Source organism: Lathyrus oleraceus, chromosome 1, assembly GCF_024323335.1.
Source record: "Lathyrus oleraceus cultivar Zhongwan6 chromosome 1, CAAS_Psat_ZW6_1.0, whole genome shotgun sequence".
Taxonomy (NCBI): Eukaryota; Viridiplantae; Streptophyta; class Magnoliopsida; order Fabales; family Fabaceae; genus Lathyrus; species Lathyrus oleraceus.
In genome coordinates, this window is record NC_066579.1 from 224741824 (window position 1) to 224754946 (window position 13123).

The window sequence follows — 13123 nt, forward strand, 5'->3', positions numbered from 1 at the left end:
GCCGAGCTATGAAGACTCTGATTCTCATATTCAGATGAGATACGTATGCAGTGGATGCGACATCCGCGCGAGTCATTTGTCTTAACCTTTTTAGTAAATAAACACGTTAGGTAAACCCACACCCTTTAGACAAAAACTACAAAAGTGGATCCCATAGAGTACTATGGATGCGTAGGGGTGCTAATACCTTCCCTTCGCATAACCGACTCCCGAACCCAAGATTTGGTTGCGAGACCCCGTCTTGTCCTTTCCTTTTTCAGGTTTACTTCGAGCGTTTCCTTTCCCTCCTTTGGGATGAATAACGCACAGTGGCGACTCTTCTGTCATTCTCTTTCGCCGGTTGTTTTTTTTCGCACACTGTATTTTTCAGGTTGCGACACAAGGGAGAAAACTCAACCAAACCACAAATCCACCATGTGAGGATAGCTTCAACATCTTAGTGAGGGGTTAATCCTATAATAAGCATGGAAGACTCATTGTCCATCACTAAGGATATAGGTGAGTATTACATCTACCACAAGGATAACTCAAACCTAATAGCTAAAGGTTATGAAAGATTTTGATTAAGAAGGTGGCCATTGGAACTACAAAAAGACATTTGGATGGGTTATATTTACCAATTAGAAGTATATACAAAAATGGTCAAAGTTGACTTAAAGATTCAATTCAAAATAAGTGTTATGAAAAGAAAGTTTGAAAAATCAAAAGCATAAGGCTTAGGTTTCTAATATTTGAAAACAATAGTTAAATGTTTGCACAAAAGGTTTTGGCTTGGGTTAGAGTGGAGAGAAGAAGAAGAAGGGTTAAGTCCTAGGTAAAGCAAAAAGAGATGAGGGATAAGGGACAAAACCACACAAGGAGTTCCTCTCTTGAGATCATATTGATGATCCAAGTAGCTCCCATCATTTGGAATAAGCAACCACAAAGCATAAGCAATCAAACAAGTCTCTTAAAAGATCTTCAATGTGTCTTGTATCTTCCACTTGGATGAACATGGCAATGGTCCTTCAATTAAGCTCAAATGGAAACTCCTAGCACAAGACCACACACATCAAAAGTTCCATGAAGTAAAACAAGAATGGACAAGAGTGAGTTTAGAAATTTGGTCCTTCCAATCCATCTTCATCATTCATATCCTTTTACTCCAATTTTTCATAAGGAAGGTCCTAGGGTCTAAGTCCAATTCTCCATATCTTTTCATAGGGAAAGTCCTAGAAACTAAGTCCATTTCTTTGCATTTGGTCCACAACAATCAAAACAAAAACACAAGCACAATAATATATACACAATTATGTGCTCAAGTGAGCAAAAGGCAAATGGCATTAACATAAACATGTGCTCAAATGAGCAAAGAGAAAAGCAAATGGATAATATGTGCAAGAATAGTAAATGGCATGAAGTAAATTGCATAAGTAAATGTTAATTGTCAATAGTTAGTGTTAGTAGTTAGTGTGCCATAAGGCAAATTTAGCGCTATGTTAAGCAATCGTAATTGGACTTATGTAGAAGTCACAACTATCTGAGGCCGGTCAATAATAATGTAGGCAACAAACACAGGTTAGGAGTCTTGATTAGTGAACCAAGTCCCAACAACTTGCCATGCCAAAAAGAAGAAGAGAAATGACCTTGTATTGGTTTAAGCCCTTTGCATGATTTAGAAGACAACCTATCCTTAATGCAAAGCCATTCACTTGATCAATTAATCAAGATGAATTAGATTTGAATCAAGGAAGGTTAAATCTCCCTAATCAATGCTAACTTATCAACCTTCAACTCATTGATCAAAAGGAAAGAAGAAGAAGATGGATAAGAAGAAGAGAAATGGTAAAGGCAAAATTAAAGTGCATTAAATGAGATACAATGTACCAATCCTCATATGTTGACCAATAACATTGAAAGTCAAGGTCAAACCATCAAAAACAGAAGTGAGATGAAGATTGGAAGTCAAGAAATAAATAAACTATTTTTGGCATTTTTAATATTTAAAATAAACTTGAATTAAAAATAAATGGAAAGGTCAAACTTCAAAATCACTTCAAATCAACCTTGGAAGGTCCAAGTAATTTATCCCAAGCTCAACAAGGTCAAACAAAGTTTAACAAAAATTTTCAGCATTTTTAAAAGTCAGAAACTATTTTTAATCAATTAAAAATGAATAAAAATAACCTAATTGAACTAAAATCTCAAATAAATCTCAAATCAATTCAAAAATTGATGAGAATATTTTTCATAGATCCATCATCATTCAAATAGGTTAGGAAAATATTTTTGCATTTTTTGAGTATCAAAAACTATTTAATATGAATTAAAAATAACCAGAAAAGAGAAAATTCACAAAAAATATCAAATGACAAAATAAAAAATATTAAAAATCAAAAATAGAAACTAGGAATTATTCGGGAAATAATGCAATTTGTCCCATAATTTTTGGATTAAAAATGAAAGAGATATTGATTTTTGACAATAATTGGAATTAAAGAAATTAAAATCAGAAGAAAAAAAATGCAAAAAAACATGGAGCGTTAGATATGAGCTCATTAATTGAGCTGGCAGATCACACGCTCCAAAGATGCGCGCCTACCGTGTGCCTTGGTCAACTGAAGCCCAGGATGCATTTAAAAAGGTCATAACATTGGACGCACGGGATCGAATCTGGAAACACCATCACACGGTCCAAATTAAATCTGGCAATGAAGCAGCCACCGTCTTCTCTGGTGAGCATGCAGTTTCCGGCCAGATTTACAGAGATCCAAACCTTAAACAAATCATGCGATCTATACATCATTAGAAGGTTGGGATGATGTACATCATCCCTGTACCATCCATTTTCATTCTAGATTTCTATGGTTTGAGAAATCAGAAGTTGAAAAATCTGGTGTTCATCATGAACTCAATGAATTTCAAAAATTAAAAGCATAAACATGATGCCTCTATTGAGAGGACTTCAGCCAACACAAAATCTAAGCCAATAGGTCAATGGATTAAGAGAATCGGAGAAAATACCAGTTGGAATGGAAGCTTGAGTTCTGGTAATTTGAGCACGATGCCTTGCTTGCTTTGCTAAAACAGAAGTTCAATGAGATAAATGATGAAGGTTTAGAAGCATTAGATCTAAGAATTCAACCAGATGAAGTTGAATTTCAGATCTGAAAAAATTGAGAAAAATGAACTTGCTTCTTTAGTGATGGCTATGGAAAGAATTCTGCAGCATTTCAGGTTGAATTAGGCGTGTGAAATGAAATGAATGGAGTCTCTATTTATAGAGGAAATGGCAAGGAGAGTGTGAAATGATCCGTGTGCATGGCATGTGAAGCTTCATTGCATGGGCTTGCATGATCATGCACAAGGCCCAAAAACAATGCCAAAATGAACTCTGAGCATCAGCCAAATGAATTTGGACGTGTGACTTTGCAAGGCAATTGCTTATGCACCAAGATTTCAAGTGAATTCCTCATTTGTACCTAAACAAACATCTCTTCGAAAGTGCCATTTAGAAAATCCAAACATAGGCATAGGGGTAATGGTTGGAAAGGTCTTTGTATAAGGAACAAATGTTATGTTGGACAAAAACTCATTTGAAGTGTGGAAATTTGTGAAATTTGAGTTTAAAGTGCAAGGTGCAAGATATGTCAAGGCAAGGTTTCTAAAATTGGCCAACTTTCAAGCCCTTCTGTTTTGACGATGCAAGCCTCAAATGGAAAAACCTCCAACATCAAAGTTGTAGATCTTTTCAAGAAAATCAAAATGGACTTAAATTTTGCATCATTTGGATTTTTGATGAAAGCTTTATGGGCACTTGAAGTTGGACTTTTTTGCCTTTTAATGCCTTTGGTCAAAAAGGACCTATAATGTCTTGCATCATCACATGTATTTCGTTTGAGATTTTGAAATTTTGTTCAACATAACATTTGAAGTAGACATCTTAATATTTCCAATGAATTTGATCCCACCTAAAAATCATAAAAAATGAATGAGTTATGTTCTTGGAAAGTTGACCCAAAAATAGGGTTTCAGTCAAAATGACCTATAATGTATTGGAATGGAAGATGGCCTTCCAAGATTCAAATCAATTTTTGATGAACATTAAAGTTGTTTATATTGTCCTTAAGAACATTTTGGCTTTTGGAACCATCTCCATTTTACCAACACATAAAAAGTTAGGTCTCAGTGCATTTCAAAATAGTCAGATGAATTAACTGATCAACTTCTCAAGTCCATGCCTCATATCTTGATGAATTGATGATTGAGGACACTCAAATAAGTTCAAATATGCATGAAATGAAGATTTAAATAACTTCCCTTGATTATATTTGATCATGGGCTGAGGTTGCTTCATGAGCAAGGCATTGTGGTGCACAGATGAATTAGGGTTCTCTTGAAGAACAAGACCTCAAGCCCTTTGACTTGCTTTGATCAAAATGATGAATTGAGATACTAGGGAGGCACATTTGATGGATGAGAGCTTTGGAAGCCATTACCATGCTTGTTTTCATCTCCTCTTGACCATGTCTTTGTACCAATGATCTCCCAGAAGCTTTGGACCTTGTGATTGCTCAAGCTACAAACAAAAGATGTTAGTGACATATTTTTGTGCTTCTGGGAGATCATTGGTACAAAGACATGGTCAAGAGGAGATCTTAGGGCCAAAATTAGGGTCTTACATACCATATTTTTATTCAAGTTAGATCCATTATCAGTAATGATCTTACTTGGCACACCATACCAGCATATAATCTGATTCTTGATAAACCTCATAACAACTTGCTTGGTCACATTTGCATAAAATGCGGCTTCAACCCACTTTGTGAAGTAATCAATAGCCACTAGAATGAAACGATGTTCATTCGAAGCTTTAGGCTCAATCATACCAATCATATAAATTCCCCACATGGAGAAGGGCCATGGAGAGGAAATGACATTCAATTGTGTCGGAGGAACATGAATCTTATCTACATAAATTTGACACTTGTGGCATTTCTTCAAAAACTTGCAACAGTCGGATTCCATTGTCAGCCAATAGTAGCCCGCTTTCAACATCTTCTTTGCCATAGCATGTCCGTTGGAATGAGTACCAAAGGAAACTTCATAGACTGCAATCATCAACAGGTCTGCTTCGTGTCTATCCACGCATCTGAGCAAAACCATGTCAAATTTTCTCTTGTAAAGCTTATCACCATTCATGTAAAAGTTTCCATCTAATCTTCTCAAAGTCTTCTTATCTTTCAAAGATGCCCCTGACAGGTAAATCTGACTTTGGAGGAAACATTTGATATCATAATACCAAGGTTTTGCATCGGCATTCATAGGACGTGGGAACTCTTGACCATCCATAGTTGTAAATATCAAAGCACCGCCTGAAAAGGATCTCTTAACAACATATGGTCCTTCATAATTAGGAGTCCATTTTCCCCTAGCATCAGGTTTGAAAGATAGAATCTTCTTAAGCACAAGGTCACCTTCTCTAAACACACGAGGCCTGACCTTCTTATCGAAAGCTTTCTTCATTCTCTGCTGATATAACTGACCATGACACATGGCAGTCAATCTCTTCTCTTCAATCAAATTCAACTGATCGTATCTGGTTTGGCACCATTCATCTTCTGTCAACTTGGATTCCATTAGCACACGCAGTGATGGGATCTCAACCTCCACAGGGAGCACATCTTCCATACCATAAACAAGAGAGAAAGGGGTTTCCCCTGTTGAAGTGCGAATGGATGTACGGTACCCATGCAAAGCAAATTGGAGTATCTCATGCCAATCCTTATATGTCATAACCATATTCTGGATTATCTTTTAATGTTCTTATTCGCAACTTCAACAACCCCATTCATCTTAGGTCTGTAAGGAGAAGAATTATGATTTGCAATATTGAAGTCTTTACAAAAAGCTTCCACCATATTATTATTCAAGTTCGATCCATTATCAGTAATGATCTTACTTAGAACACCATAATGACATATAATCTGATTCTTGATAAACCTTACAACAACTTGCTTGGTTACATCCGCATACGATGCCGCTTCAACCCACTTTGTGAAGTAATCAATAGCCGCCAGATGGAAATGATGTCCATTCGAAGCTTTGGGCTCAATAATACCAATCATATCAATTCCCAACATGAAGAAGGGCCATGGAGAGGAAATGACATTTAACAGTTTCGGAGGAACATGAATCTTATCTGCATGAATTTGACACTTGTGGCATTTCTTCATAAACTTGCAACAGTCAGATTCCATTGTCAGCCAATAGTAACCCGCTCTCAACATCTTCTTTTCCATATCATGTCCATTGGAATGGGTACCAAAGGAACCTTCATGGACTTCAGTCATCAACAAGTTTGCTTCGTGTCTATCCACACATTTGAGCAAAACCATGTCAAAGTTTCTCTTGTAAATCACATCACCATTTGGGTAGAAGTTTCCAGCTAATCTTCTCAAAGTCTTCTTATCTTTCAAAGATGCCCCTGACGGGTAAATCTGACTTTGGAGAAAACATTTGATATCATAATACCAAGGTTTTTCATCTTTGGCTTCTTCAACGGTAAATACATGAGTTGGCCTGTTAAGACGTATCACAGTCAAATTAGGAACTTCATTCCAAAATTTCACCACAATCATTGAAGGTAAAGTTGCAAGAGCATCTGCCATCCGGTTTTCATCTCGAGGGATATGATGAAACTCAACCTTTAAAAATAAAGTCGATATCCTCCTTGCATAATCTCTATATGATATCAAACCAGGTTGATTTTTCTCCCATTCACCTTTGATTTGATTCACAACCAAAGCTGAATCTCCATGGACGTCAAGATATTCAATTCTGAGATCAATTGTTTCTTCGAGCCCCATAATGCAAGCTTCATACTCAGCAATATTGTTTGTACACTTGAAGGTCAATATAACTGTAAAAGGAAAATGAGTGCCTTGAAGAGTAATAATCACTTCCCCAATGCCATTACCATATGAATTAACAGCTCCATCAAATACCATGCCCCAATGGGAACCAGGTTCTGACCCTTCTTCAAGTAGTGGTTCATCATAATCTTTCATCTTCAAGTATAAAATCTCTTCATCAAGAAAATCATATTGCACTGACTGATAATCTTCAATTGGCTGGTGAGCCAAATGGTCAGCCAAGACACTACCCTTGATAGCTTTTTGAGATTGGCATTTAATATCATTCTTAGATAACAACATATGCCAATTGGTTGATTGAATCCATTTTGGATATCAACCATGTAGTACGGTTTAACATGTACTGGCGCAAACTCTTAGCAACCCAAGCCAATGCGCAACACGTCTTTTCAAGCATAGAATACCGAGTCTCACAGTCGGTTAACTTCTTACTGAGGTAGTAAATTGCATATTCTTTCTTTCCAGATTCATCATGCTGACCAAGAACACAACCCATACTCTCATCAAGTACAATTAAATACACGATCAACGGTCTTCCTTCAACAGGAAGAGACAAAATCGAAGGCTCAAGAAGATACTCTTTGATATTATCAAAAGCTTTCTGGAAATCTTTGGTCCAATCACAAGATTGATCTTTCCGAAGAAGCTTGAAATTTGGCGCACATGTGGCAGTCATATGCGATATAAATCTTGAGATATAGTTCAAGAGGCCGAGAAAACCTCTGACTTACTTCTCAGTTTTGGGCGCAGGCATTTCTTGTATTGCTTTGACCTTGGCAGGATCAACTTCAATACCCTTTTCATTGACATTGAAGCCCAACAATTTACCAAAAAGAACACCAAAAGTACACTTATTGGGATTCAAGCGGAAATTATACTTTCTCAAACGCTGGAATAACTTCAACAAATGCTCAACATGTTCTTCTTCATCACTTGATTTGGCAATCATATCATCAACATAAACTTCAATCTCTTTATGCATCATATCATGAAAAAGAGTGGTCGTAGCTCTCTGGTACGTTGCACCATCGTTCTTTAGACCGAAAGGCATCACTCTATAACAGAATGTTCCCCAGGGTGTAATGAATATGGTATTCTCCATATCTTCAAGTTCCATCTTGGTTTGATCATAATTGGAAAATCTGTCCATAAATGAAAAGACTTTGAGTTTAGCTGTATTGTCTACCAACATGTCAATGTATGGCAGAGGAAAATCATCTTTCAGACTAGCTTTATTCAAATTTGTATAATCAACACACATGAGGAATTTTCCATCTTTCTTAGGAACAGGCACAATATTGGCCACCCATTGCGGATACTTGGAGGTTATAAGAAAACCAACATCAATTTTCTTCTGCACTTCCTCTTTAATCTTCACTTCCAAATCAGGATGAGTCATTCTCAACTTCTGCTTGACCGACGAGCATTCTGGCATCAACGCCAATCTATGCTCCACATCCTCAGAATCCAAACCAGGCATGTCTTGATAGGACCAAGCAAACACATCATAATAATCTCAAAGAAGATCAATCAACCCCTTTTTAGCTTCTGGACACAGTTGAGACCCAATCTTGACTTCCTTCACATCATCTTCGAAACCCAAGTTGACTAGTCCAATCTGCTCTTCAAATAGATGAATGACTTTTTCCCCATGCTCAATTAAATGGGATACTCATCAGATACTTCTTCATCATCAATCTCTTCCTCAGCTTCAAACACAGAGAAATCAAAGTTTGGAGAGGGAGTAGGATCATTGTATTCAATGGGTTTGAGAATCAACATGCATAATGATTTGATATTTTGATTTTAGAGAAGTGGAGTGCAAACAAATATTATGCAGATGGAAAGATTACTTATTTATTTATGTTTTTTGTGATTACCATTTTCAGAAAAAGCAAAAGGTAAAATAAAATATCATAGATGTGGATTAATAAAATTGTATTTTATTGATGATAATAATAAAAATGCCCAACAATGTTCAATTCTCCCTTAGGCATAGGAGAAGGATTTTTCTTAAAGACAGTAAAAATAAATTACTTAGAACAACGAATGACAACATGTTCAACATAGGCCTGTTCCAACACTTTCTGCAATGCCTCTCTGTACGCTTCGAAATTCTTTAGCAATGATAGCACAAAGATCTTTGACGACGTCTGGAGCAGCTGCTCCATAATATTGAATTAGCCTCTTTTTATTAATCTTAACACCCCATTATCATCGTTAGTCTTTAACTTTCTAGACTCACCAGACTGACACGTTGGAGCACTAACCAGATTCGCTACTGGAATTTCTGTCTTCTTACTCACGGAAGCATCTTCTACAACCTTAGGGAAGACTAGACTGAACATACGACCACTACGGGTCACCTTTGCTATATCTGGGATATTCACAACTGAGTCTGCAATTGGTAGAGGAACCTCTTGACCATTTTCAATCATAGTGGCATTGTACTGATATGGCACAGTTTTATCGGATGAGTAAGGGACAGGGCCCGCCAACCGTATAACCAACGATGATACCGATCTATTGAAATTATTGTTGTTGCTGCTATCAAACTAAATAACTACCCGCTCAAGGGTCTTAAACACCGGTACAATGACATTCACATCATCTCCCATATCCTTCGACTATTGAATCTGGATTACATTCTAATCCATCAACTTCTGAATATCCCTTTTGATAATCATACACCGACGGGGATTCATGCTACAGATTACACAAACACCATGGCCGTGTTCACAGTCAGTGATTAAACACAAATTCTTATGCATCTCCACCAGAGATCTTCGGATACATCTCACATCAAAAACTCAGAAATTCCCTGGACAACCGTCCACCATGTTGATAGAAGCGTTACCATAAGCAGGCAACGAATTGGCTTTCACATTTGGCGCTTTGTCCTCGAAGGACACCATACCATTCTTTACCATCTTCTGAACTTCATATTTCAATGGATAGCAGTTCTCTATATCATGACCAAGGGCTTGAACCACCATGGTAGTGGCTCAAGAATTTGCAGAGGATTTCTTGGCGGAATGATATTTTTGAGGACCAATGACGGGTATAACTCTGCATAAGTCATAGGAATATCTTCAAAGGAGACCTTCTTCCTCTCAAAAAAATTTTGGTGATTATTATTGTTGTTGTAGTTGGTTCTTTGTTGCGGTTGTTGCTGATGTTGTTGTTGCTAAATTGAAACTGATTGATTAGAATTATTGGAAAAACCGGAATTACTGAGGAAACTTGATGATGATGTTGACGAGGTTGAGAAATCTTTCTGACATGAGGCCTCATATTCGTCCCTACTGATACTGAATTAGCTTCTCCTTCCTTCCTTTTAGAGAAACTACCATTGTACTTCTTGCTGGCTGACGCCTCTTCTTTAGACAAACATCCTTCACGGACTCCTTCTTCTAGCCTCATCCCCATGTTTACCATTTCAGTAAAATCATTAGGAGAACTTGCAATAATACGCTCTTAATAAAATGAACTTAACATCTTCAAGAAGATCTTCGTCATTTCCTTCTCTTCAAGAGGTGGACTTATCTGGGCAACCAGTTCTCTCCATCTCTAGGAATATTCTTTGAATGTATCTTTATCCTTTTGAGACATAGACCTCAACTGGTCTATATCAGGCGTCATATCCAGATTGTACTTATACAGCTTGACAAAGGCCTCGCCTAAATCATTGAAAGTATAGATGCTTGCAATGTCCAAACCCATGTACCACCTCAAGGCAGCTCCAGTTAAACTGTCTTAGAAATAGTGAATCAGCAACTGATCATTATCAGTCTGAGTAGAGAATTTTCTAGCATACATAACAAGATTGATTAGCGAGCAAGTATTCCATTTGTAATTTTCAAAGTCTGGGACCTTGAATCTCATCGAGATCTTAACATTGGGGACCAAGCAGAGTTCAGCAGCACTCTTCCCGAATAAGTCTTTCCCTCTCAGAGTCTTCAACTCTTTGCGTAACTCGAGGAATTAATCTTTCATTCATAAATCTTCTCGTATACATTTGGACCTTCAGGCGGTTCAGAGTGTTAGATAGTGTCTTCAATGGGAGGAAGAATGTCAACAACTTGAGGTGGCACTAACATGACCGGGGTAGATGTCGGTAGAGAAACAAATGTGGGTGATACCCTTCTGGCATAAAATTTGACGGCATTCCCTAAGGGAATCCAACAGGCATAGAAGTAATGGATTGACTGGCAACGACAACTGGAACAGTTGAAGATGCAACCTCAGAAATGACATCTTCTGAGGAGGAGGAGTTGTAGGAGTTGGTGATGACTATTTTTGGGAAACAATCACAGAGTCCACCAGTTCCGTAAGTCTGGAGATCTTGTCCTTCAGCTCTCGGTTTTCTTTCTCTAGATGATCCATTCTCTTCAGTTGGTTAGCGCGAGTATTATAGCAGTGAGTCAGCTTGGCTGATGCACAGAAGAAGAACTGATAAGACATCCGGTGGAAGAAACCTATTATGTAAATGATGCATGAAATGCAATGTTTTTTATTGTTTTTAATTTCAAGGAACATATGAAGTCCTATTTACAAATATATGTATTCAAGCAATAACGATAATAACAATTTGATTGATCATAAAATCTCTTTTTATTCATAAAATTTGGAAGGATTACACTGAGTACAATTTCAAAAACCATAGTACAAATACAAGATAAAAACATACTATCATCATAAGGATCCCTTAGCGACTGCATCAGATGACTTGGCTATGGGTGCACACTTCCTTCGGATGTGTCAAATCTCGGACTCAAAGGATGTTTTCATCTGAGCCTTCTCGAGGACTAACTGATCAACAATCTTCTTCCAAGCACCAGAAGGTTGAGGCATGCTAGAGGAAGATACACCCTCTGGCTTTCTCTGTCTCTTCACTGCTCGGTCTTCAAGAATATCAATAAACGCATCCTTGTCTTTTGACTCAAGCTGCAACTCTTCATGCTTTTGGCTCAAAGCATGGAACCGCTTCTCCCAGATATCTTTTTCTTACTTTATCTTGGCGAGTGCGTATTCCAACTCCTCTACGTCTTGGTTAAGGAGAGTTGATGGCCCAACCATAACCATAGACATAAGTCTTTCACAAACATACGGCATCTTCAGCTCCAAAGCTCTCTTCTTCACCCAAATAGTGCAAGCTTCCAAAGCTACACAGTTGCATGAACCAAGCTCGGATCTTCCTTTCTTATGCACATTATGCCAAGCATGCACCATCCTTTGCTTCAAACGTTGGGGATCTTTACCCACTTTATAGAATAGACCATCTAACTGAGTGTTATTAGGTTTATCCCTCAAGGGGAACCCAAGTTGACGACGAGCCAAAGCAGGGTTGTAGTTAATTCCTCCTTGTGTACCAATGAGAGACACATTAGAGAACTAACCATAACTATCAATAATATCTAAGTTACTCAATGCAGAATCATACCAAACAATATCATCATTAGTGAGAGACATAAGTCTTTGAGACCACCATAGACATTTCTTGTTCTCCAAAAAAGCAGGCGTCTGAGGCAAGTGCGAAATAAAACACTTGTACAGAAGAGGAACGCAACACAAAATAGTCCCACCTCCTTTAGAATTCCTCAAATGCAAAGAGAAATACATGTCACCCAACAGAGTAGAAATAGGATTCCCAATCAAGAAGATTCTGATGGCGTTAACATCAACAAAGCCGTCAATGTTAGGGAACAAAGATAAACCATAGATGATCAAAACAAAGATGGCATCAAAAGCATCCATACTACCGACTTGAGCAATGAAAATAGCTTTTCCAATGAGGAACTCGGAAGTCAACCCAAGAATACCTCCTTTTTTCACCAAATGAGCATCAATCTCAGACTTCTTCAGATGAAGAGTTTCAGCTATGATATGAGATATGGGAATCTCCTCTAATCCACTAAAAGGTACCTTGTCAGATATGGGTATACCCAAGAGATGGGCATACTCTTCCAATGTAGGCACAAACTGATAATCTGGAAAAGTGAAGCATCGATAAAGAGGGTCATAAAACTGAACCAAAACACTTAGAAGTCCTTCAACCATATCATTAGATAATACAAATAAAAGCTTCACATGACGTTGCTTGAAGTCCAAGGGATCTAGTACAAAGGATGACAACTTCCTTAGCTCTTTCAAATCAAGACATTTGAAACTGTACTTCTTAGTGTTCCTTCGTCCATAATCCATGGTGT